The sequence below is a fragment of the Nycticebus coucang genome, chromosome 24 (assembly GCF_027406575.1).
Source record: "Nycticebus coucang isolate mNycCou1 chromosome 24, mNycCou1.pri, whole genome shotgun sequence".
In the NCBI taxonomy this organism is placed as follows: domain Eukaryota; kingdom Metazoa; phylum Chordata; class Mammalia; order Primates; family Lorisidae; genus Nycticebus; species Nycticebus coucang.
In genome coordinates this window covers 13,297,739-13,321,112 of record NC_069803.1, presented here as the reverse complement: position 1 = coordinate 13,321,112, position 23,374 = coordinate 13,297,739, and the positions used below count along the sequence as shown (strand labels likewise).

General features: G+C 47.5%; 1 long non-coding RNA gene across 1 annotated transcript; it reads left to right on the top strand.

The window, feature by feature from the left end:
* The first annotated feature begins 17,732 nt into the window (after positions 1–17,732).
* LOC128576543 (uncharacterized) lies at positions 17,733–22,941 on the top strand. The gene is made up of 3 exons (XR_008377420.1): positions 17,733–18,116; positions 19,947–20,036; positions 22,724–22,941. It is a non-coding gene; the product is annotated as an uncharacterized LOC128576543 (long non-coding RNA).
* Positions 22,942–23,374: the final 433 nt, after the last annotated feature.

Genomic DNA, 23,374 nt, shown 5'->3' with positions numbered 1-23,374 from the left:
TTTGTGAATGGAGCGCGGCGGCACCTCTCGCCGTCCGTCCGCCGCTGGGGCCTGCGCCACGCGCCTTCTGGCCGCTGCCGGGAGCTGTGCGGCCCGCGGCCAGACTCGGCCGAGAAGCCGGCCTCGCGGAGGCCAGGACTCTGTCTTACCCCGGGGCGCCTTCGCGCGTCCCGGCTCAACAGTCTCGCAGGGCTCTCCCGGGTACCCGCGTGGGGAGGGAACGCCGCACCGCTGCCCACCGGGCGGGGCTGGAACCTCTAGCCCTAGACTTCCCGAGCGCGTTAGGTCCGGACAGTCGTTTCTTAAAAACCAGATTTCTCAGACGTTGGCTTACGCATCAATGCGATCAATTTTCATCCCAAGCCATTAAACGAGCTTTATAGCTTCCCGAGGAATGTGGGCAAACCCCAATTTAGAAGATAAAAGAGAAAGTGCTCCCGCCCAAGCCCGGTAATAGGGGTGAGGTGCGGGGTTTGTTGTTTTACGACCAGAGGGAGGCATGAATTGCAGGAATGTTGTTCCTGTGGGGGAAAGCTGGCTGTACTCTGGGCCACGCTTCCTAAAAGATGTTTATTTAACCCTGGTGGGGGAAGAGACGCTGTTTTCCGCTTTGAGGAAAGTCTTCACTCCATCGTGCTTACTTGTGAATTGTCTTCTTGGGAAATGACAGGGTCACATTTGGTTCAGAGCTAGACCCTGGAAACTGTACCCACGAAGAGTGACCTTTTGAAAGGACTTGGTAATCTCTGGAGCCGACTCAGGTTTTCCTTGCATCCCGCTTTCCAGGTCACTTAGCATTCCGCCCCCCACCGCTTGTCTCATGCATTTAATTTCCCAGAGGCAGCTTTTGGCTGGAAGTTTGTGCACGCGCGCGGTGGGGACCTCACAGAGCCAAAAATTATTCGCCCGACATCTTGCCAAGTCTTGTTAGTGTGAATTAGTCGAAGAGCGAGGGAACTACGGGACTCGCTCTCGCTCTTGGCGGCAGCGGGATCGAATATTCCATTGCAGGTCGCTCACCGAAGCTCGACAGAGGCAGGGAGGGCTGCTGAACGACCAGGTCCCTCCCGCCCCAGCTCAGCGCTCCCCACTTTTTCCCCCTCTGCCTTTGTTCCGGGCAGAGCGGCGCCCGGGAGCCCTCTTCTCCCGCCCCCAGGCCATCCTTGCACTCCCGGATCCGGGCTCGGCGGGGCCTCCACTTCCGAGATCTTGGACCGGCGCTGGCTTCCCCCTGCGCGCAGAATCCCCCACACCAGAGCCCTGGTTCGGTGGGCTGTGGGCACCGCGTGCCCAAAGGGATCGTTCCTGTGGGATCAGGCTCCAAAATAGCTCACTACGGCACTGCATTGAGCTTGTCCCTATTTAACATGTAATCTATTCATCGTAGACTTTTGCATTATGTTTTTATTTTAAAAGCATTGCATTAAGGTATTTTGATTACTGACTTTTTGCACTCCCTTCCCTCTTAGATTTTGCGCCTAAGGCGCTTTCTGTCCCTAGTAATCTCAGCTGTGGAAGAGGTCACGTTCGTGGACTGATCGAGGTCGCCGATGCCGAGGCCTTGCGAGCCGGGCACCGCAAGCAGGTTAGCAATCAAAGGCACGCGGGGTGACCCCTCCAGTGGGGAGAGCAAAAGAAGCCTGAGGCCAGTTTCGCATTCTGCTGAGGTGGCTGGGAGACTGCGTAGCGACTCGCTGGACGCTAACATACAGGGGCGCGCCCAGTCCAGGGAGCCCTCTATGCCCGGATAGTGCCAGGCTGATCCGCTTTTGCTCTGCAGAAGCTCAGAAACCCGACCGCTGCCAGGACCCAGGGCTGGAGCTTTCCCGGCACAAGGAAATACCAATTCCTTTTAAATAGACTTGGCCAGGACATTTCTTGAAAGAGCCTCTCAGGTGGAGCCACAACCAAGCCAATTTCACGCGTGTAGCGGGAGCTGATCCCTGGACCGCCCTGGCCTAGCTCTACACAGCCTTTGTCTCCCCGGCGCTGGAGGAGTCTTCCCTCCCGCGCGACCCGCGCCTGGCGCTCACGTGGGCGATAAATAACAGTCAAATCCGGGGGGAGGAAGATGCCCACGGAACAAAGAGGCTTCTTTTCTGCACCTGACAGTAATCTGTGCTGGCGAAGCCGGTAAATCCCACAGCAATTCACACAGAAGGGGACGTGGGAGGGCCCCTGCGAGGGTGTGCACGTGTGCGCTCCAGACCCGGCGCTCCTGCTCCCTGGAGGCCCCCAAACTCCCGCAGCTCCAGAGCTAATGTATTGAAGCCAAAAGCGACTTGAATTCCGAATGCATAGACCTGATGTTTGAACAAAACTAATTTTAAAAATCCCCTGCCCCGACCCAGGAATTAGCCTTCAGTTATGTGAATTTCAGCAAAGGACACTTAAATTAGCGTATTGTAGTTAACCAAATATTATGTTATCACCCTAGATACAAGTACATTTTTAATTGTTAAATTTGTGGGTCATCTGGTTCAGAGTTAAATGAATACGATGCGAGAGCTACCGCCATACCCACTGCAGAGATTATGATAAAACTTGTCTCCAATTGGTCTCTGGGCTGTGGGTGGCAAACACAGTCGGTTTACACAGGAACCAGTGAAATGGCATCTCAATAAGCCAACCTTAGTGAAAACAGAGGCATTTGGAGGGGAAGACATTGCGTGAACGTCATTTCAGAGTTAATTTAATTAACTAAGGCATATCTGCAGGAATTGGGGTGTGATTACCCAACAAGGATAGGTATTTTGTTTATATACAGCAGTTAAACCTTGAGTGAAAATAACTTTAAAAAAATCACTGTGACATGTAAATCCCGCTTCCCCTTATCAGACAGTCCATAGACTAAACTTAGTCACTGTCAGGCTCCCCCAAACTCCCTGCTCTTGTTTAAGAAAATTTCTTTCCAATTAGGAAGTTGTGTGATCTGGGAATTTAAAGTCCAGAGAGAGTTATGGCTTCTATTCTGGTTTTGATGCCAACCTCTGACTCATTGCCCTGTCCCCAAGTGCCTGAATAAAACTTGCCTGAAAAATCGTTAATGAATTAATCAAGGTGGTGCTGAGAAGAAAAGACCTTAGGATTTTCCTTTCCTGGGTGAAGAGGGGGCCTTGCTTATTACTCCCAATGGAATAGGAATGATCCGTCTTGCCTGGAACTGTTGGCTAGGTTTCAGTAGTGAGAATGTTGGAAAGAACTGGGAAGTCATCTCAGGCTTCTCAAAGCAGGACAGTCTGTGTCAGTGCTGTGTGTTATTAGGCAACATTTACTAAAGAAATTGAGAAATGTCTGTCCTCTGCCCATTAAGTCCATAATTACACGCAATGGCAAGTCTTCAACATCTAGAATGAACATCCCCCAGAAACCTCAAACACAGACTGAAGGTTTGTTTTTTAAGTCCTAACTTTGTCACTGGTATGTTCAGTAGCCTCCATTTATTTTTTAGGTGCTATTTTCTGTAGCACTTAGTCATGATTTCAAAGGCTAGGTTTCTAGCCCAAGGTCTCTGCAGAAAGGTTTTAATGCATTGCTTTGCATACTACTTTTCTGAAAACCACCACGCAATTTAGGCTACGCCACCATCTTGGTTGGTGGCCTTGGGCAATACAGTCTCCCTTGACCTCAATTTCTTCACCTGCAGATTGAAGAGTTTGGGCAGGACCTTTCCTCAGGTCTGATCTGTTTCCCACCCAGCATGATTCTGAGCAGGAGAGACCTTGTCAGCTCCAAGAACAGCTTCACCAGCCTTCTCTCACCCTTCCTAAAGCCATGCCTGCTAAAATGCTACAGGGTAAAGCACAATCTCTAGCTCCTCCCTGTCCCTCCTTTAGAATATAAAGTCATGGGGAACAAAGTTCATAGTTTTTATTTGTTTAGGTGAGTGTTAATGGCCCAAGCATTGGTATAAAACTTTTTCAGGTTTTCAAAAACAAACATTTTGGAAACAAAAGCTGCTTTAAATAAGAGATAAACATGGGCTTAGCTTTTTCTGGTCACTCTAGTTGTACATATTTTCTTATTATTTATACATGCATTCAACAAACACATTAAAACTCAGCCAGAGAAACAAAGTTATCCAAAACCCTAACTGTGCCTTCGAAGAGTTTGCAATCTCATGTGTCTAGTCAGGGTGTGACTGGTCCTGTACGTTGCTATAGAACAGGGTCTAATAAATGTTATTAGAGATGAACAAAGTGTTAGGAAGATTCAGAAAAGAACAGGATCAAACTATGTTGTTGGATTAGGGAAATTCAAGAAAGGCCCTCATGAATAAAGTGCATTTCATTTACTTAAATGTTGGCCTTGAAATGTTGGCCTTGACTTCTCTTGTGGATCCTTTTTATTTTTTTAACTGTTATCTCACCTCTGACATTCATTCTGCCCTTGTGCCTTGTATTCTTTTCCTTTCAATTGTTAGCATCTCTCTTCCCCAGTGGGTTTGCCTGCTAAAAATAGATGAGCGATTGGTCCGAAACTACTAGGAAGCCAAGATGATGCAAAGGCTCTGCGGAAAATCTGTGCCATGGACGGTAGCCAACCTAGTTGCAAGATGACCTAGGTATGGGCCTGACTGTAACTTTCATTGTCGTTTTTAAGTAAGTCATTTGTTCTATGTCTTAACTTTTACCATCTCTAAAAGTAGGGAAAATAATGTAATTATTATTTACTCTTTTTTTTTTTGACAACAAAATGTCTAAGCCACCTTTCTAAGGATCTGACAAGAAACATATTTCCAAACCAAATATTGGAGTATGTAGTCAGAAAAGATTTCTTTGGGACTTGGGAAATTTCTTACCCAAAAAGTCTTAGTAAGGAGTAAACATATTATCCCATTGACTTATATGTTTATTCATATTTCTTTTATGAAAAACAATAAGATGACCTGTGATCTATCAGAGAAAATCTGGGACTTTGGGGTGTTGGTTCTTTACTGGTGAAACGGTAAAGGCAACAAAGTTAATAGGAGATCTCTGTCATGCCACCTGTTTGTCACCAGAGCTCAGGTCATCATCATCCACTGGTGTCTCCATATGAGTGCCACAGAGGGTCCTGGACATGTGCCCAGTAAACACAGGCGTGTGTGTCCTGCTGTTCAAGTTAGTTGTTTTTCACGTCCACGTCTTGGCCTCATTGATGGGTTTTTGTGTAATGATCAGTGAATTCTTATTATAGTCACATCCACAACTTGACCACATGCCGTGCAGTGCAAAGATAGGTGCCAGAGCTTTCAGCTTGAGCTTTGGCTGGGTGACCGACAGGTCCCTTCAAGCTAATCAATGGCTTTAGAAATTCTGTAGGTCTTTTAGAAACCCGGAAGTCCCTACTTGCGAATTTTCAGGTAGACATAAGGAAGAGGCCAAGAGCCAACAATTTTTTTTTTCCTTTTTTTGAGACAGAGTCTCAAGCTGTCACCCTGGGTTGAGTGCCATGACATCATCCCTCACAGCAACCTCCAACTCTTGGACTCAAGTGATCTTCTTGCTTCAGTTTTTCTACTTTTAGTAGACATGGGGTCTCACTTTTTGCTCAGGCTGGTCTTGAATTTGTGAGTTCAAGCAATCCACCCGCCTCGGCCTCCCAGAGTGCTATGATTACAGGTATGAGCCACCTCGCCCAGCTAAGCCGACAATTTCTAAAGAAAAAAGAAAAAAATCTACCTTTAGTGAACTACCTTAGCAAAAAGCAAACATTTTTGATTGTATATGAATTTGATCAACTTATTTCAGTTGAAATATGGTTTTCTGAACATCAGATATGAACACCCTTCCTAGCGAGATGGGACACTCAGATTACTAGCCCTGGAAGAAATGAAAGGAGAAGCAGGGTTGAGGACTAGAAGGACCTCCCCAGTCCCCCACACTTCTCAGTGGGCTGCCGTTCTGAGACGGCCCCTGAAGAGCCACCGCCTCCCCTGCCCGGGCACCCGGAGCAGCCTTTATTCCTCTGTGACATCAGCTGCTCGGGTCTCCATAATGTGATTTCATCTATATAATCCAGTTCTTAAATTTCTAATTTTCCCTTTTTCTTTTTAGTTGGCCTGTAATAATTGTACATATATATGGGACACAGAGTGATCAAATCAGGGTAATTAGCAAATCTGTCACTTCAAACATTTCTCATTTCTTTATGCTGGGAATATTTAAAAATCTTCTCTTTTTGAAAGTATACAATAAGTTCTTGTTAGCCGTGTTCTTCCTAGGGGCTATAGAATATTAGAATGCTCCTCCCATCTGGCTGTAGTTTATACCCATTAGCCCACCTCTCCCCAGCCCCTGCCTCCCTCTCCTTCCCAGCCTCTGATAACCACAATTCTACTCTCTAGAATTGAGAGCTCAGTTTTTTTTTAAGCTTTCACATATGATCTTGAACTCTCTGTGCCTGACTTATTTCACTTATGTAATCCAGTTTTTTACTTTATATAAAAGAAAATTGGGGCTTTCCAAAATCAGCATACAAAATGTGCTGTTTTCTTTTGTGGGAAGGAACTATAATCTCTCTCTCTACCTTTTCAGATGGAATTAGCATGACAGTTCACAGGGATTTACCCATGGAAGAAACACCTAGGGTCCCTTTTAAGCAACTGGCAATTACATCCGTCTATTTATCCCATTTACTAGAGGTTAACTAATTAGCACCCAGCCAGCTCCACTTTCATCTAATCTATTTTTCTGCCTTCTTCCCCAGATTCACAGTGTCATGTCTTCTCTGTCACACTGTCACACAGTGATGAGGTTTATATTCTCTTCTAAGTGACCAAGGTCCCTTTACAAGGACCATCATCCAGGATGCTCTGGCCTAAGTCTGAGCTTTGTCTTCTGCAGACCTCGGTTTAGTGTGTTGCATTGAAAAAGGGCACAGGCTTTATAGCCAGACAGATGTGGGTTTTGATGCCAGATCAGCCATTTGGCAGCTGAACTTTGGGTCAGTTGTGACCTTTGCTTCCCACATCTTAGTAACCAGGAATGTTACTAACACCTGGATTAATCATCAGGAACATTTTTCAACAAACATTATTCCCTTTCTCTTAGACAATTTTTTTAGGAGATGTCAGTGAGGCTGCATTTTATATATATATATATCATTCTCTCCACGGAGGTGAACTTGGCAAAGCTGCAGACGTATGGGAGAGCACAGGTGGGTTCCCGAGTCATCAGGCCCAGCTGTTAGCACAGGTGTCTGCCCAGGTGTTTTCTCATCTGTCAATGTAACATGAAAGGCCCCTGGATTCTTCTGGCTGCTTGCCACCGTCCTGGGCTGCCCCACCCCTCGCTCTTCAGTCCCCTTGCTTTTTCTCCATGCCAGCCCCCTTCATTCCAAGGACAAAACCTGACAGCCTCAGTGAAGCCTGTGACAACTCCAGCAGGAAAGTCACCCCTTCTCCCTGCGAGCTTTCTCTCACCTTTCCTGCTGTTCACATTTACTTCTTACCATTTCCTGCACAGAACTTGGCCTCTCTACAGTGTGGTGTGCAGTGGCAGCCTCCTTATGCTGCCAGGCAAACCGTCCCAGAGGTCAGGAACAGAAAGGCTCTCAGCCCAAATCAAGAACTTGAACTACAAGGTCTATTAAATCAGTTGAAAACACCTAGTGTTTTCAAAGGGGAAGATAGGAGGTAGGTTTACCCACTTAGGTTAGAGTGCAAGCGGCTGGAAGGACCTCATGACCTGGTCCTCAGTGAGTCAGTGTACACATGACCCTCTTTCTCTGTCACGTCAGTCATCCCAGACTGTGGATAGTTACACAGCAAGCGTTAAGATGGGGGCAAGGAAGCTCTGCAGAGAACACTGCCCGAAGCCCCACAGTCTTGCAGTACTGAAGATGAAGACACAAGGCTGCCCGGGCAGGAAGCAGCTTGTAAACCACCACGGGGGTGTTCTGTGTTTCTAGGAGGAAGTCCAAGAGGAGATAGAAGGGACCAATATGGTGTCACCAATGATATACAATTTAGGGGTAACGTACCTGTCATACCAGAGGTGGCATAACTTATACCTTATAACTCAGTCCTCCCATCTTTTTCTGTCTATAACCAATCTTATTTGTTTTATCCTTTCTAAAAACTAGCCATAAAATACACATAACATAAACTTTATCATTTCGACCATTTTTGGTGGATGATTCAGTGGCAGTAAGTGCAACCATTACCATTATTCATTTCCAAAACTTCTGTATCGTCTTAAACCGAAACTCTGTTGAACAGTATCAGCAGTGCCTGGGTTACAGACAAAGTAAGTTCAGTAGGTTTATTCTTAAATTGAATTTGTGTGCAAGTTGGAACAGGTATATTTACCTATTACCCATAAAACCTCTGTTCGTAAGTGCACATTGTATATCAGTCTAACATCCGTAACTCAGGGACTTACTGTCATAGCACCCATTCATAAGTGTGAGTTGTCTGTCAGTCAGATGTTTGTAACTTGGGGAGGGACTGCCTGTAACTTCCCATTACTCCTCCCTGCAGCCCATGGCAACTTCCATTCTACTTTCTTTCTTTTTTTTTTTAAGAGACAGACTCTCACTTTGTTGCCCTCTGTAGAGTGCTGTGGTGTCACAGCTCACAGCAACCTCCAGCTCTTGGGCTTAGGTGATTCTCTTGCCTCAGCCTCCCAAATAACTGGGACTACAGGCACCCGCCACAACACCCAGCTATTTTTGTTGTTGTTGTTGTTGCAATATGGCCGGGGCCGAGTTCGAACCTGCCACCCTCAGTATATGGGGCTGGTGCCCTACTCACTGAGCCACAGGCACCGCCCTCTACTTTCTATATCTATAAATTTCGCCATTCAAGATACTTTATTTCAATACTCAACATAATGTTCCTGAGGTTCACCTATGTTGCAGCGTATATCAAAATGTCATTTCTTCTCAGGGCTGAATGATCTTCCATTGGGTGCATATACCGCTTTTTTAAAAACTCATTCGGTTGTTGATAGACATCTGGGTGGTTTCCGCCTTTTGTCCATTGTGAATAATGCTGCTATGAACCTTGGTGTTCAAGTTTGTTTGAGTCCCTGCTATTACCTCTTTGGAGTATGTACCTAGAAGTGGAATTCCTGGATTCTTTGATAATTCTGTTTAACTTTTTCGAAGAAACCATCAGTTTTATCCTTTTTTAAAAAATTATGTTCATATGCTCTTTTTCTGTGGCTAACATTGGTTTTTCTTATTTTTTTATACACAGTTCTTAAATATTGCCAGCAATTGACCTTGCAACCCCCTGCCCATGTTATCTGCCCAGCAGCACTACAAAGTCTGTTCTTGGATGTTGACACATGCCCTTCAATTCTTGGGCTACAACTATGTACAGAATAGTCAGAACAGAGATTAGCTAACTTATTAATGACTATGACCTTGTGCTAAGGGAAAGTGTCAAGAGCCTTCTCCTACTCATTTGCCCCCCCTTGCCAGTGACTCTGCTCTGTCTCTGCTGCTCACATGCTTTTAAATCCTCTGTAGGATTCCCATGCTTTGACACACCTGCCATCACTGTTGCTGGCCACCACTTCCTGGTCCTCTTACGTGGCTTTGAGTTTTGCTGCCTGGACACGCAGGGCGACAGCTCACACACCATCCAGACCAGTGATTTTCAACCAGTGTGCTGTGAGAGGATCCTAGGTGTGCAGCGAAAAATTTTTAAAATGATTAATTAAATACATTAATATGAACTTAATTTAAATTAAGAAAGTATATTCTTTTTTCTCACTCTTTTTTTTTTTTTTGATCAACATAATTTAAGTGTGCCTTGGAAATTAAACTATAGGTTCAAGAGTGCCGTGAGATAAAAAAGGTTGGAAAACGGGGGTACAGACCCTCAGCCTCAGACTGGGGTGTCCAGGCCAACTGCCCCTAGGCTGTCATGGCTTCATCAACAGTCCAAGAACTTCGGGCACTTCCAAGCTTACCCCAGATAGGCAGGTTTAATCCTCTCACTTGCTTTCTGGGAACCTCTGACAAAACCTGCTGCTTCCGCTCGACTGAAGCGTACTAGGTGGTCACACTGAAATGTGCTTGTGTGTGTAGACCGAGTTTCAGAGCAGAACCTGAGCAAAAAGGTAGACTTCCTGGCCCAAGGCATAAACACCACATATATATTTTTTCCTTTCAGAAGGGATATTTTTCATGCTTGTAAGGAAGTGTGGTTAGAACATATTTTCTAGAATATTAGGTCAGGCAAATTTCTTTCCCCTTCTGTTTATGTGAATAAAGATGGAATTTTAAAAAAACATGCTGTTAGATACTTTGTAGATAAGTCCAGATAGCCAATTCTAGAGCAGAATTATTTCTGGGATGTTTTAAGATGTAACGAAAGATCTCTGTTATTGGTTTGAGGTGAAAGAGGATTAAGTTGTGCCTTTGGCAGGACCATCAGGTCTTTGGGTCAGATAAAACACAGAAATAGTTTCTAAAAATGACCAGAATTTCCACTTGGAATTTACCAAATGTAAAGAATATCAAATAGCAGAATGCTAAAAACACAGATTTATGAGCGTTCTGGTTCCTCTGTCTTTTTGTTTACAATTGACTGAAGAATCAAGAAAAAATGCTGGAGGTAGGCTTACACCTTCCCTGCAGAGCAGCCCTGGGCAAGGCCTTCTTCCCAGGTATAATATTCCCTAAGACCATTTGTTTTTCTGCTTGAAACACCCATTTCCAACCTCCCCCTCTATCCCTAGACTAATTTTTATAAAATCACCTGATTTCTTCTCTACCCCTTGCAATTCAAAGGGACTTTCTTTTTCCCCCTTTCTGTGAGTGTTAACTCATAGTCATGGCAGGATATACTCCAATAAGAAGCTCACAAAATCCAGACACTGATTTCTTTCCACCTCCAGTCTGGGCCTCTCACTGTCAAGGCGTCTGTGGTCAGTCATCGTTATGGAAGATCAGTGGCCAGCGCTGGGTGGTGATGGGTAGGCGGGAATAGGGGACACCAGGAGTGGGACATGTTGCATTTCATTGTGATTTTTATGGAGGAGGAAAATCATTGCTTAAATGAGGCCCAGGGAAGAAGTGCCTGGCATCCCTCCCAGCCAATGCCTGCAAGGTCAGCTTGGGCCTGCAGTCAAGAAGGGTCAGTCTGTCTCTCCAACCGGCTTCTGCAGGTAGTTGCCAGGAGATCCAAGATGGAAAGATGATTGACAGAGGCACCAAATGAATCCATAAGTGGTTTTGTGGACACCTGCCATTTCTCCACCTCCCTGCCCACATGTCTTAGTCCATTTTGTGCTGCTGTAACAGAATGCCACAGACTGGGTAATTTCCAAGGAACAGAAATTTATCTGGGCCATGGTTCTGGAGGCTGGGAAGTTCAAGATTGAAGGACCAGCATCTGGTGATGCACCATCTTACGGTGAATGAGCAAAGGGAATGGAAAGAGAGGGATTAGCAGTTTCAGACCCTTTTATAATGGGCATTGCTCCATTTGTGAAGGTGGAGCCCTCCTGACCAAACTACCTCCCATTAGGCCCCACCTCCCAACACGACTTCATTGGGTACTGTATTTCCAACAGGTGCTTTTTAGGGGACACGTTCAAACCATAACACTACTTCTTGAGAAGGATTCCATTCTAAAGGTAACTCCATGTAAATCCCTCAAACAGGTTCTAGAAAACAAACAGCACCCACTAACATGGGAATTTGTATTAGTTTCCTGGTGCTGCCTACAATAAGAGAAATTGTGGCTCAGCTGGTAGGACGCCGGCCCCATATACCAAGGGTGGTGGGTTCAAACCCAGCCCTGGATGAACTGCAACAAGAAAATAGCTGGGCGTTGTGGTGGGCGCCTGTGGTCCCAGCTACTCAGGAGGCTGAGGCAAAGGAATCGCCTAAGCCCAGGAGTTGGAGGTTGCTGTGAGCTGTGACACCACATCAAGGGCAATAAAGTGAGACTGTGTCTCTTAAAAAAAAAAAAAAAAAACTTAAAAAAAAAGAGAAATTTAATTTCTCACAGTTCTGGAGGTTGGAAGTCCAAGGTCAAAATGTCACAGGAATTGTTTCTTTCAACGCCTTTCTCTTTGGCTTGTAGATGGCTGTCTGCTCCCTGTGTCTTCATGTGGCCTCCTTCTGTGTGCCCATGACCTAATCTTCTCTTACAAGGATGCCAGTAGTAAAGGATTAGCCTAAAGTGCAATAAAGGGCAATAAAGTGAGACTATGTCTCTAAAAAAAAAGAAAAAAAAAACATTAAAAAAAAGAGAAATTTAATTTCTCACAGTTCTGGAGGTTGGAAGTCCAAGGTCAAAATGTCACAGGAATTGTTTCTTTCAAGGCCTTTCTCTTTGGCTTGTAGATGGCTGTCTGCTCCCTGTGTCTTCATGTGGCCTCCTTCTGTGTGCGCATGACCTAATCTTCTCTTACAAGGATACCAGTCGTAATGGATTAGCCTATTCCGAATGACCTCTTTTTAACTTAATTATCTCTCTAAAGTCCTTATCTCCAGGCTGGGCACTGTGACTCATGCCTGTAATGTCAGCACTTTGGAAAACTGAGGTGGGAGGATCACTTGAGTCCAAGAGTTTAAGCCTAGCCTGAACAGCATAGGAAGACCCCGTCTCTAAAGAAAAAGAAAAATTACTTGGGTGTGGTGTGGTGGCATGCACCTGTAGTCCTGCTATTTGGGAGGCTAAGACAGGAGGATGGCTTGGGCCCAGGGTTTTGAGGCTGCAGAGAGCTAAGACTGTGCCATTTTACTTCAGCTTACATGATAGTGCATGACCTTGACTCAAAAAAAAAAAAAAAAGCTTATCTCCAAATCTCCAAATATATCACATTCTGGGGTGCTGGGGGTTAGGACTTCAATATATGAATTTTGAGAGGACATAAGGGAACTGTTGTTATTGTCCCAGAAGGAGGAAGAACTCTATTTTTCCTTATTCCCTCACTTGGAGGTACTTTTATGTAGGGGGGAGAATATATATGTTCTAGAGTCAGAACTGGATTTAGACCCCAACTCTGCTGCTTCCAGCTGTGTGACCTCAGGCCAGTTACCTGACATCTCTGAACTCCAGTTTCCTCTGCTGTAAAACAAAGACAAAATATAACACCTGAGGGTGAGCCAAAGGCCTCCTTGAGATTATGCAGAAAAGCCTGGCATGGGACTTGGTCCACTCCCCAGTCCCTTGACTCGAGACACGTGGGAGCCTGCAGCCACTTCTCTGAGGTCCCCAAGGACCTGTCCACCCACACGCCAGACAGATGCGTCTATTTCTGATAAGGGGAGCGACCATCTCCTGGGTCCATCACTTGTGTCCTTCTCATGACATCTCTCCATCTCCAGGGAAGACCTCTCTTGAGGCCCTTTTCTCTTCTAGGTTCCCACAAGCACAGCTGAGCAGGCTTCCTGCCTTGCCTTACCCCTCAGGGCCTTCCCTACAAAGCTTTTTTTCCTGCTGGGTTTGGGGGTGGGGAGGACCCCAAGGACATTCTACTCAAGATAAGCAGGGAAGGGGCAGAGGCCTGGAGGGAGGCCAGAGTGGCTGCAGACTGAAACAGGAGCCATGCAGCCTTGGATTGGGGCCAGGACAAATGCCACTTGCACTAGTTGTCGGATTCCAGTGATTAGCAATTTCCCAGCCTGGGTAAGGTGACTGTATCTTCATCAGGAGTCACGAACAATTGCTAAGAGCAGTGGAAGAAAGCAAGGGGGCAGGGAGAGGGTGCCAGGGGAGCTGGGGGAGCTTGGGCCTCCTGGTTCTAGTATGCGGAGGACACCCCTGAAGCCGGGAAGGGGTTCCTGGGCCTGGAGAAGCTGCTAGAGTCGATGCCACCCCTACATCTTTCCCGTGGCTTGTCTGTGCTGCTGAGAGTTGGGACTCCCTAGAGGGAGCTGGGCTCTGGGAGCAGCGGGAGAGGGAAGAGTTCACTGGGCAAAGGGCAGCTTCCCAGCAAGCTTGAGCCTGGCCCTGCCTGGGCGGCCAGCCCGCCGGTGGCTGCAGCCCCATTCTGCCACCTCTCCATTTTGTCTTTTTACCACTGGTTCTCAGCTTCTCCGGAAAGTGCAGAAAAAGGGTGAGGTGACAGGGCAAGTCCCCTCTCTTGGTAGGTACAGCCATGTTAGAGTTTCTTGGGTGTTGTGAACTCAGATGCACCCTCTTTCTTCATGATTCAGCAGGAAATAGACAAAGGTTCAGTGAACATTACTCAATCCATAGCCTAGAGCTTTGCCCGGGAGGGAGAGGGAAGGTGGGCTTGGGATTGGACATCACAGCTTCTCCCCTTGCTCCTCTAAGACATTTATTCCTGTGGCCCCTCAGCAAGCCTGGCTGGGTGCCTAGAGTCTCTTACCCTGCTGCTGGGAGCCACGGGGTGGATTTGGTGGCCTTTCTGCCCAGGATCCAGGCCTGACCTATCCCCGTGATTTCTGGATTTCTGCTCTAAGTCCCTCCTCCCTCCTGGGCCTGGGTTCTTGCTGCCTGAATCTTATTTCCTTGGCTAGATCCAGAGGCCTGCACTTTCCCAGGTGGAGCTAGATGCTCTCATTGGCCTCCTCCCTCCTGGACAGGGGTGGGGAAGGAGGGCTGGACCTTCGGCTGGACAACCAGGCCCTGAGCCCCTAGGAGTGACTGGACACACTGACACTGACCACTGGGGTTTGCATGTCCTGCCCTTCCTTCCCTCCACCTCCACCCAGTGGACAGCTGAGCCAAAACAGGTTAATCCCTCCAGGCCCCCAACCTGCCCCTGTGAAGTCCAGCGTGCTTCCTGGCTTAGCGCACACCTGTGACCAGGCAGTGTCAGCGTGAAGAAGGGCCCGTGTCTGTGGGCTCCAGGCTGACCACAGCTTCTCGACAGCCAACTGTGACTTCTCCTGCCCCCTTTTGTGACCACGTCTCTGGCATCAGTCTAGAGCCCATGGGCAGCGGTCAAATCTCACTATCTCTTAGTCTGGGCTTTTTTACCTCTTACCTGGAATATAGCACCAGCCTCCCAACTAGTCCGTTCACTCCCTGACTCTCAGCTCTGATCCTGCTCCCTGAACACAAACGTGTCAGGGCTCCCTCCGTCCTCCCGTGTTCACGGGATCTGCAGTAGGACCTCTCCCTCCCTCCCTAACAACCCTCCCCTCCTTCCTGAGCTTGTGTCTTTCCAGACATACGCTGCTTCTCTTTCCTGAATGTGTTGGCTCACCCTGTTCTCTCTGCCCCAGACACTCTTCTTCTGAATCTCCCGAGACAGTTCAAGGAGGATTTCACCAAGGTCCAAACGTGCAGGCATGAATTTGCCCCATGTTACTCCCAAACCACGCCCCCCCCAAAACCCTCCTGCAAATCCTGGGTCCATTTGACAATTGCTCCCCTCCTTAGTGATGCAAAACCAGAATAAGAACCGTCTCAGGAGGGACTTTAAACTTTACTTTTGAATCAATTGGAAATTTGGGCAAAACTTCTTTTCCACATCAGGCCTGTCTCTCACTTTCAGTTCAGGGAGGCTGATTGGTCTTTTCCGAAGGACGTGACTCTCCTTGCTGGACAAGCAATAAATTCGTGCCTATACATATTTAGACGACACTGGTTATATTTGTTTCACAACAATACTACATTTACTAAATTCTATGTTTTCTTGATATTCCAGCCAAGGACTTTCTTTCTTTCTTTCTTTTTTTTAGAAACAGAGTCTCATTTTGTCGCTCTTGCCCTTGGTAGAGTGCTGTGGCATCACAGCTCACAGCAACCTCTTTAACTCCTGGGCTTAGGTGATTCTCTTGCCTCAGCCTCTCAAGTAGATAGAACTATAGCACCCGTCACAATGCCTGGCTATTTTCCATTGCAGCTTGGCTGGGCCCGGATTCAAACCTGCCACTCTTGGTATATGGGGCCGGTGCCCTACCCACCAAGCCACAGGCACTGCCCCCAAGGACTTTCTTTTAAATTCTTCATCATTTTGTTGTCTCAAAGCGTTCCCTCCTCTGCTTTTATTCATTCACTTAACAGCTATGCAGAGATTGGTCTTAAACCAAGCACTGTTATTTGTAATAGGTGTGATATTAAACAAAGCAAACAAATATAGGCCCAAATCCCTAAGCTCATGAAGCTCGTGTCATCTATGGATAGAGGCAAACCACACACACAACACAAGAAAGTAACACGTATAGTGCGTTAGGTATTGGGAGGGTGTGGAGAAAAATAAAACAGGTAGAGAATGTGGGAGAATGCTTGAAGTTTTAAATAGGAAGGTCCTGTAAACTTGACATAAATCGGTTTGGACAGGCATAATTCTTAAGTTCTTTTTGGTAAACAATGATAAGCACTAAGAAGTTTGAGGAAAGTGAGACAGGGACCCATTCTACATAGTGTCACTATCAGGGGACAATCAAAGCACATTTCAAACTGGATACTGATTAGAAAATGTATTAACCAAATATTTATTCGACCCGAAATTCTGCATACAATCTGTTCTGAATTCTCATCAATCTCTACATTTCCGAGGTTCTGTGCCCTCTAGATAGAATCATGTAGCCACAAATCTTTCTAAACCAGTGGTTCTCAACCTTCCTAATGCTGCAACCCTTTAATACAGTTCCTGTGGGTCACAACCCACAGGTTGAGAACCTCTGTTCTAAACCAACAGCTGGGTACAGAGGAGATTATTAGCTCTCCTGATAGCTACAAATTACAAGCCTTCTGGAATTCTTACGTCCTTTTTGCATAAAAGTAGGAAGTATCCCTACAAGACTGTAGCTAACTATTTGAGCCAATCCACAAAATAATTTTAATTTGACCTAAGAAAATTGATTTTTAACTGTATGTTATTTAACATTTTGCTAGTTTTACCAATAGACACTTTTACTATAACATCTACTGTGCCGATTGGCAAAATGTGAGTTATTGCTTAAATAACAATACAGGTAAGAGGAAATCTTAGAGCCCTTGGAGTGTGGCTTTTTTCAGTAGAACACAAGCCGACTGGGTACTCTTGGTTACACATTGGCTGACGATCCTGGAATTAAAGCTTGGATGAACGGCGCATGTGTAATACCCCAGGGGTTGCACTAAGACATTTTATAGTGAATTACAAATATTGTAACAGGTGGCTGGGGAAGACTAAAAGGAGGTGGAGGAGTGAGCCTATCCTTTGGGAAGCATGCAAGGCTGATGGAACAGTTCTTACAACAGTCAGCTCAGCAGGAGTGGGGCTGTCCTGTCTGAGGGACAGTAAGGAAGGAGACCAGTGTGACTGAAGCTGAGTCAAGGAGGGAGCAGAAATCAGGACAGGTGGGGTCAGAGAGGCAGTAGGGGCCACACCACATGGGTGATTGGGTGTTGGGAGACATTGGAGAGTCTGGCACAGGAGTGATGTGGTCTGAGGTTTCTCAGGATCAATCAGGCGGCTGTGCTGAGAATTGACTGGAGGCAATGAAGGCCAAAGTGGTTGCCTAGAAGGAGGGCAGTGAAATAGTCCTGCTGGGACTGGCCAGGGGAGTGACACAGAGGCTTCTGTAGAAGAATTGAAAGTAGAGTGACAGGATTTGGCAGTGAACGGAGGGTGACGTGCAAAAGAAAGAAAGAGCTCAAAGCTGCCTCACGATGTTCAGCTGGGCAAGCAGAAGACAGCAGTTGAAATTCACTGACAAGCAGTGAATTTCTCTGCACAGGCAGAAGTCCTGGGAGGGGAAGGTCAGCGTGTCAGTTGCACAAGCCTGGGGGGTGGAGTGGGATGGTGCGTGTGTGGTTGCACATAGGTTCAAGAGAGGACTGGGCAAGAGTCACCATTTGGGAGCAATTGACATAGAAACAGCATTTAAAGCCAGGCATCTGGGTGCAGTAATTGAAAAATTGGTTGCAAATAGAAAAGAGAAGAGGCCCAGGACCAAGCTCTGAAACTCTCTGACATGACAAGGTCAGAGAAGAAGGAAGAGGTAAAGTCTGAGAAGCGACCCGTGTGACAGGAGGGACACCAGGAGAGTGTGTGTCTCGGGACCCAGAGAAGCACGTGACCAAGAAAAGGAGGGATCAGCTGTGGAAGAGGGGGACAGCGGTCTGAGCACGGGGCTAACGACGTGGGGTGGCCGGTGTCCTGGGCGAGGAGCAGTGCAGATACAGTTGGTGGATCCCGGAGAGCTGACAAGAACAGACTCAGAGGGAGGAACCACTCCTCCGAGCAGGACTGTGGAGAAGGGTAAGAGAAAAACGGGAGGCAAGTCCCTTGAGTTACCTTCCACTTTGATCAGTACGGAATTGACCAAATGCCATGTTCGAGAGGCCAAGTTCATATTTCCTGATCATTCAGTGCATGCCAACAATGGGTGCCAAACAAGCAAGGTAGCTGCCAGCACCCCGCAGAACAAACTCTTCTGCAGACCGTGACAGTTCTGAGTGACAAGGATTGTTCTAAGTTCTCTGGGAGCATAAAGAGGCAGAAGCAAACTTCGGGGAAGTTCAGGGTAAAGTGGCATTTGAGCTGGTTGTGAAGGAAGTGTGGTGGCTGCCAGGCGGAGCTGGGGAAGCAGGTTGTTCTCAGCAGAAGAGAGAGAGCGTGTCAGGCACTGGGGGGAGATGCCTGGAATGTGTGCCGCGGGGGGCTGGGCTGAGGCAGGGGAGAGTGTAGACCACATTGATGATGGCCTTGGGTGGAAGTTGGACTTACATCCTCTAGACCTATGGTCCCCAATCTCCAAGCCACAGACCGGTAGTCGGTCTGGGGTCTGTTAGGAATTGGGCACCGCCTAAGCTCTGCCTCTTGTCCCATTTCCTCAACCCCCCCCACCCTCTGGAAAAATTGTCTTCCATGAAACCAGCCCTTGGTGCCAAAAAATTTCCAGGCACCTGTTAGGAGGCGGGCCATGCAGCAGGAGGCGAGGGGCGGGTGAGTGAGTGATGTTTCCTCTGTGTTTACAGCCGCTCCCATTGTTTGCATCACCACCTGAGCTCATTCCCCTCACCCCACCCTCCCCTACCCCCTGCTCCATGGAAAAATTGTCTTCCGTGAAACTCGTCCCTGGTGCCAGAAAGGTTGGGGACCACTGCTGTAGACAACAAAAAATACTGGGAGTCTTTTTAAAATTAATTAATAATTAAATCAACAAATAAGAATAGTACATATTTATGGTACACACCGTGATGTTTTGAAACATGTATACATGAGCAGGAGCTCATTTACATGCATTACCTCACCTACTTATCATTTTTTTGTGGTGAAGACCCTTAAAATCTACTCTTTGAGCAATTTTCAAGTATACGATACCTTCTTATTGATGATAGTCACGATGTGGTACAATAGAGTTCTTGAACTTATTCCCTCTAACTGAAATTTTGTGTCCTGTGACCAGCATCTCCCCAGTTTCTCTCCTGTCCATCAGTGGCTGGTGACCATCGTTCTCCCCTGCACGATTTCCCTGCTTCTGTTTATCTTTTTTAGATTTCACATAGGAGTGAGATAAAAGTGTGTCAGGCTCTGACTCAGATTTGGGGAAAATACTTCTGGGGTCTTAGGGTTAAGGGGCAGACACTGGAGGCAGACAGACCTGAGGAGTTTGGGCCACAGTCTACACAAAAAATAGAGAGGCCTGGATGATGGCAGTGGCCGTGAGGAAGTTCAGGAGGCGAAGGATGTGGTGACAGCCACAGGGCTCAGTGACTGCTGGACGTGGGGACTGATAGGGGGAGGTATGAATGACTCACAGGTTTCTGGTGTGACTGAGCAGATGGGTTGATGGATCTTTTTATCTCCAGAGCGCTTAACATGTAACATCCTGAAAAATGTTCCTTGGTTGTTTGCACTTAAATATAAAAAGCCTTAAGTGAGTTTTGAAATAAGCTTGTGAGAAATCAGGGGCCCAGCACACAGAACGACCAAGTTCATGGACATTCTGGGCAGTGGTCAGGGTAGCCAGCAACTGTGAGAGGCCTTATACTCACGATCTCCTGGAGCCTTAACTGGAGCCACACTGAGTGACAAATCCCTTTGACATAATGTGACGTCAAGAGTTATCTTGTGTGCTTCTGACAGGAAGGACTCTGGGAATATGGAAGGGGGAGAGACCACAGTGAGACTTGCAAGTCGGCGTTGAAAAGGTCCAGGACAGGTGTCATAATGACGGTGAGTAGTAATCACACATTTGCTGTGCACCAGAAGCTTCCCGAGTGCTATGTGAACTGGGCTGATCTTCACCATGAGCTTGTGAGGTGGTCCCCTGGGATTGCTCCCAATTTACAGATGAGGACAGTGAGGCCCACAGAGCTTAGGTCCCTCCTTGGTAGGAGCTCACCAGTGGCAGGGCCAGGATGGTGGCTCCAGGGGTCTGGCTCGGACACTCCTCTGGTGTCACCACAGGTAGCAGGAGGCCAGTTCAGACAAGCTGCTGGGGGACAGCTTTGGCAGGCAGCCCTCTGCACCCCTGGATAGTGGGTTACCAAGGAGACCTTCCAGACCTGGGGAGGAACAGAAGGGAAGGATGCGGAGAGGAAGCTGCAGGGAGGTGCCCAGCCTGCAGGGGTAAGGGAAGGGGAGGAGGTGCTGACTGATGAGGGGCATGGCCCGTAGGGCTCCTGCAAGGTGCCTCCTGAGGGTGGGGTACGCAGGCAGCCCCGGAGCTCAGGTGAGAGTTTGTCTCCCAGGCTGGGTGATGCAGCTTCTCCAGCTGCAGGAGGTTTCCTCTCCCCTTTTCCTCACATCCTCAGGAGTCAAGGAAGAAAGGGAGAAGGCCTGTGAGTCCCCCTCTGTCCCTTATGTAACAGCTTGCCCTCTCCTGGCCCTCCTCAGCCGAAGCCCAGCCTGTCTGTGCGTTTCCGCTGCCCAGAGGGGCCACCGAGCACGTCACAGCCTCTTGTGCTGAGGGTGGAAGAGCTCCTGACTCATCCTCAGCCCTGAGCACTACAGAGCAGCTGGCCAACTGCCTGGCCTGGTCACAAGGCTGCCTCTGAAGGCCAGAACCCCGCAGAAGTGGGTCCTTTTTAGCCCCTTCCACAGGCAGGCCTAGCCCCTGGGGAGAGAATCCCAGATTAACTTTCCAAAGAAGACAACAAAATGTTAACGCCCAGTCATGCTGCAAAGACTTGGTGAGTCCCCAGTAGGCCAGGCACTGCTCTGGTGTAAAACCAAGACCCTGCTCTTGGCAAGTTCACGTTCCAGTGAATGAATGAGCAATGCTACTGGATTAATAAGAGCTATATGCAGCTGGAGCTGGGGTTCCCAGTGGGGCATCCACCATCCTGTGTCTTGCCTGTTTCCTTATCCTTCGTCCTGGCCCTGGTCACCCCAGGAGTCAGGCCAAGATTAGATCCGGGTCTGTGGGCCTTCTCTCTCTGCGTATGCTCCCATCACAGCCTCTAGGAGGGACAGACCTCCCAGTTTCAGGTAGAGCTTGCAAAGGGGAGACCTATACTGCTCAGCCTCGTGGAGACAGCACCTCTGGAAGTCAGCCCAGAGTTTGCAGAGGGCATACTCCCGCTCAGTCGGAGCTTAGGCTGGGACAAAATGTGGGTATCCTGGGCAACTCACATTCATGGACCATAACTTGGCTGGTGGATTGGGGGAGAAGTTCATTCTGAAGTCCACATTTTCTATATCTCTTCTGTTGACAATTTGGGATTCAGGAAGGGAGATTGACACCGGGAGAGATGCAACGTAGTTGTGTCATTGAGGCTGTGGGCCAGGCAGTCCTGTGACACCACAGTACCTGGCAAATACCCTCTCCCAGATGAGGGCATGAGACGGACATTGAGGGCAGTGGAAGGATGTCAGGCATTTCTCCTGCCCAGAACTTCTTCTTTAGACTATAGAACCATGATTTTCCATTGGAGAAATCCTCTGGCCTTAGTGGGACTGTTAGTTAAGGTGTCTGCCTGTGGTGGACACAACCTCCAGGCCAGCCCATCTCTCTTACTCTCTTCAACAGACATGGGGACAGCTGGCACAGATTTATCCCAGAGGGACCATCAGATGGCTCTGGTTCCTATTCTTCTGTGGCTGGTTGTGGTGTTCTTCCTTGTAATTTGGGAGCTACCCAGTATCCGTAATGAATTCAATTTCTTGCTTAGATTGAGTTGTTTTCTGTTGCTGGCAACCCAAGAATCCTAGGAGATAGGAAAGCTAATCTGCACTTGTCTGTGTACCTAATCCTGCATGGGGAGAGGCTCATACAAGACAGTCAGGCTTCCAGGCCTCAGAGTCCTACTTTCCCCAGTGCAGGAGGAAGGCTGCTAGCAGAGCCACTCGGCTGCTTGTGATGTCGAGGGACAGAGGGACTGCCCCTACTTACCCTTCTGCTGTGTAGTCAATTATTGCAGTTGGGAATATTTCTTCATATTCTGGACCACAGTTTCTTGGATGTTGTCTTTGCCTTGCCCATGTTCTGGATGGAGGGGAGGGAGAAGGCCCTCTCTGCACATACCCAGCATCCAGCCTGGCCTCTGCCTCTTACTCCTAACTGGCCTGGCTCTCAGTTTGCTGTCTCCCTCTTTCACTTTCTCCTAAGGGCCCTGAAGTTAGGTCAGTGCTAGGAGATGGGGACAGGGTCAGGCAGATGGGAAAGAACCAGACCCTTAAGTTAGACACAGCTTGTTGCTCTGCCACATGCAAGAATGGGTCAGCTGTGCTCACTGTGGCATCTCCAGTGCCAGTTGCTGGCAGTTGTCCAACAGACCTGCTCCTAAGATGGGCAGGCTCCCTAGGGGTCTGCCCTTGCTGCCCTGATTGTCCATAGCACCTTGTTCCTACCCCCTGGCTGCTATGCTGACCACTGGAACATGTATCCCCAGACAGTAAGATGTACTTTCCTTCCATAGGTTCAAGTCCATTTTGGGAGACCACCTGACCAGGATGTTTTACAGGCATCCAAGTTCCAAGTGGGAAATTGGACTCCATGAATGTTAAGATCCCTTCTGAGCCTGGTGTGGTGATGTCAGCCTGTGGTCCCAGCACTTTGAGAGTCCAAGGCAGGAGGATGGATTGAGGCCAGGAGTTTGAGACTAGACTAGACAATGCAGCCAAACCCCCTCCCAAACAAAAAACCAAACAAATAAAGAGTCCTTCTAACCTTGGGATTTGATTATTCTATACCTTTTTCTTACTTTCAAACTTTTACATTTTTTTTTGAGTTGTTTCAAGCATACTAAAAAGTACAAAAATAATACAAGTAACTAACGTGTAAAACAAACAAATAACAAACTGCTACCTAATTGTCATATTTGTTCCCAAAACAAATGAACCTTGTGCATATTTGTTTTTTCAATGGCATATTTATTAAGGTATGATTTACATATAATCAAATGAAGGGATTTCACATGTACACAGTAGTGAATTATGACAAATGTGCCATCTGGGCAATCAGCTCCCTGAACAAGATATAGAACTTCCCTCATGAATCTTCTCTAGTCAATCCCCCCTGCCAGAGGCAACCACTGTCCTAATTTCTCTCAACATAGATCAGTTTTGCC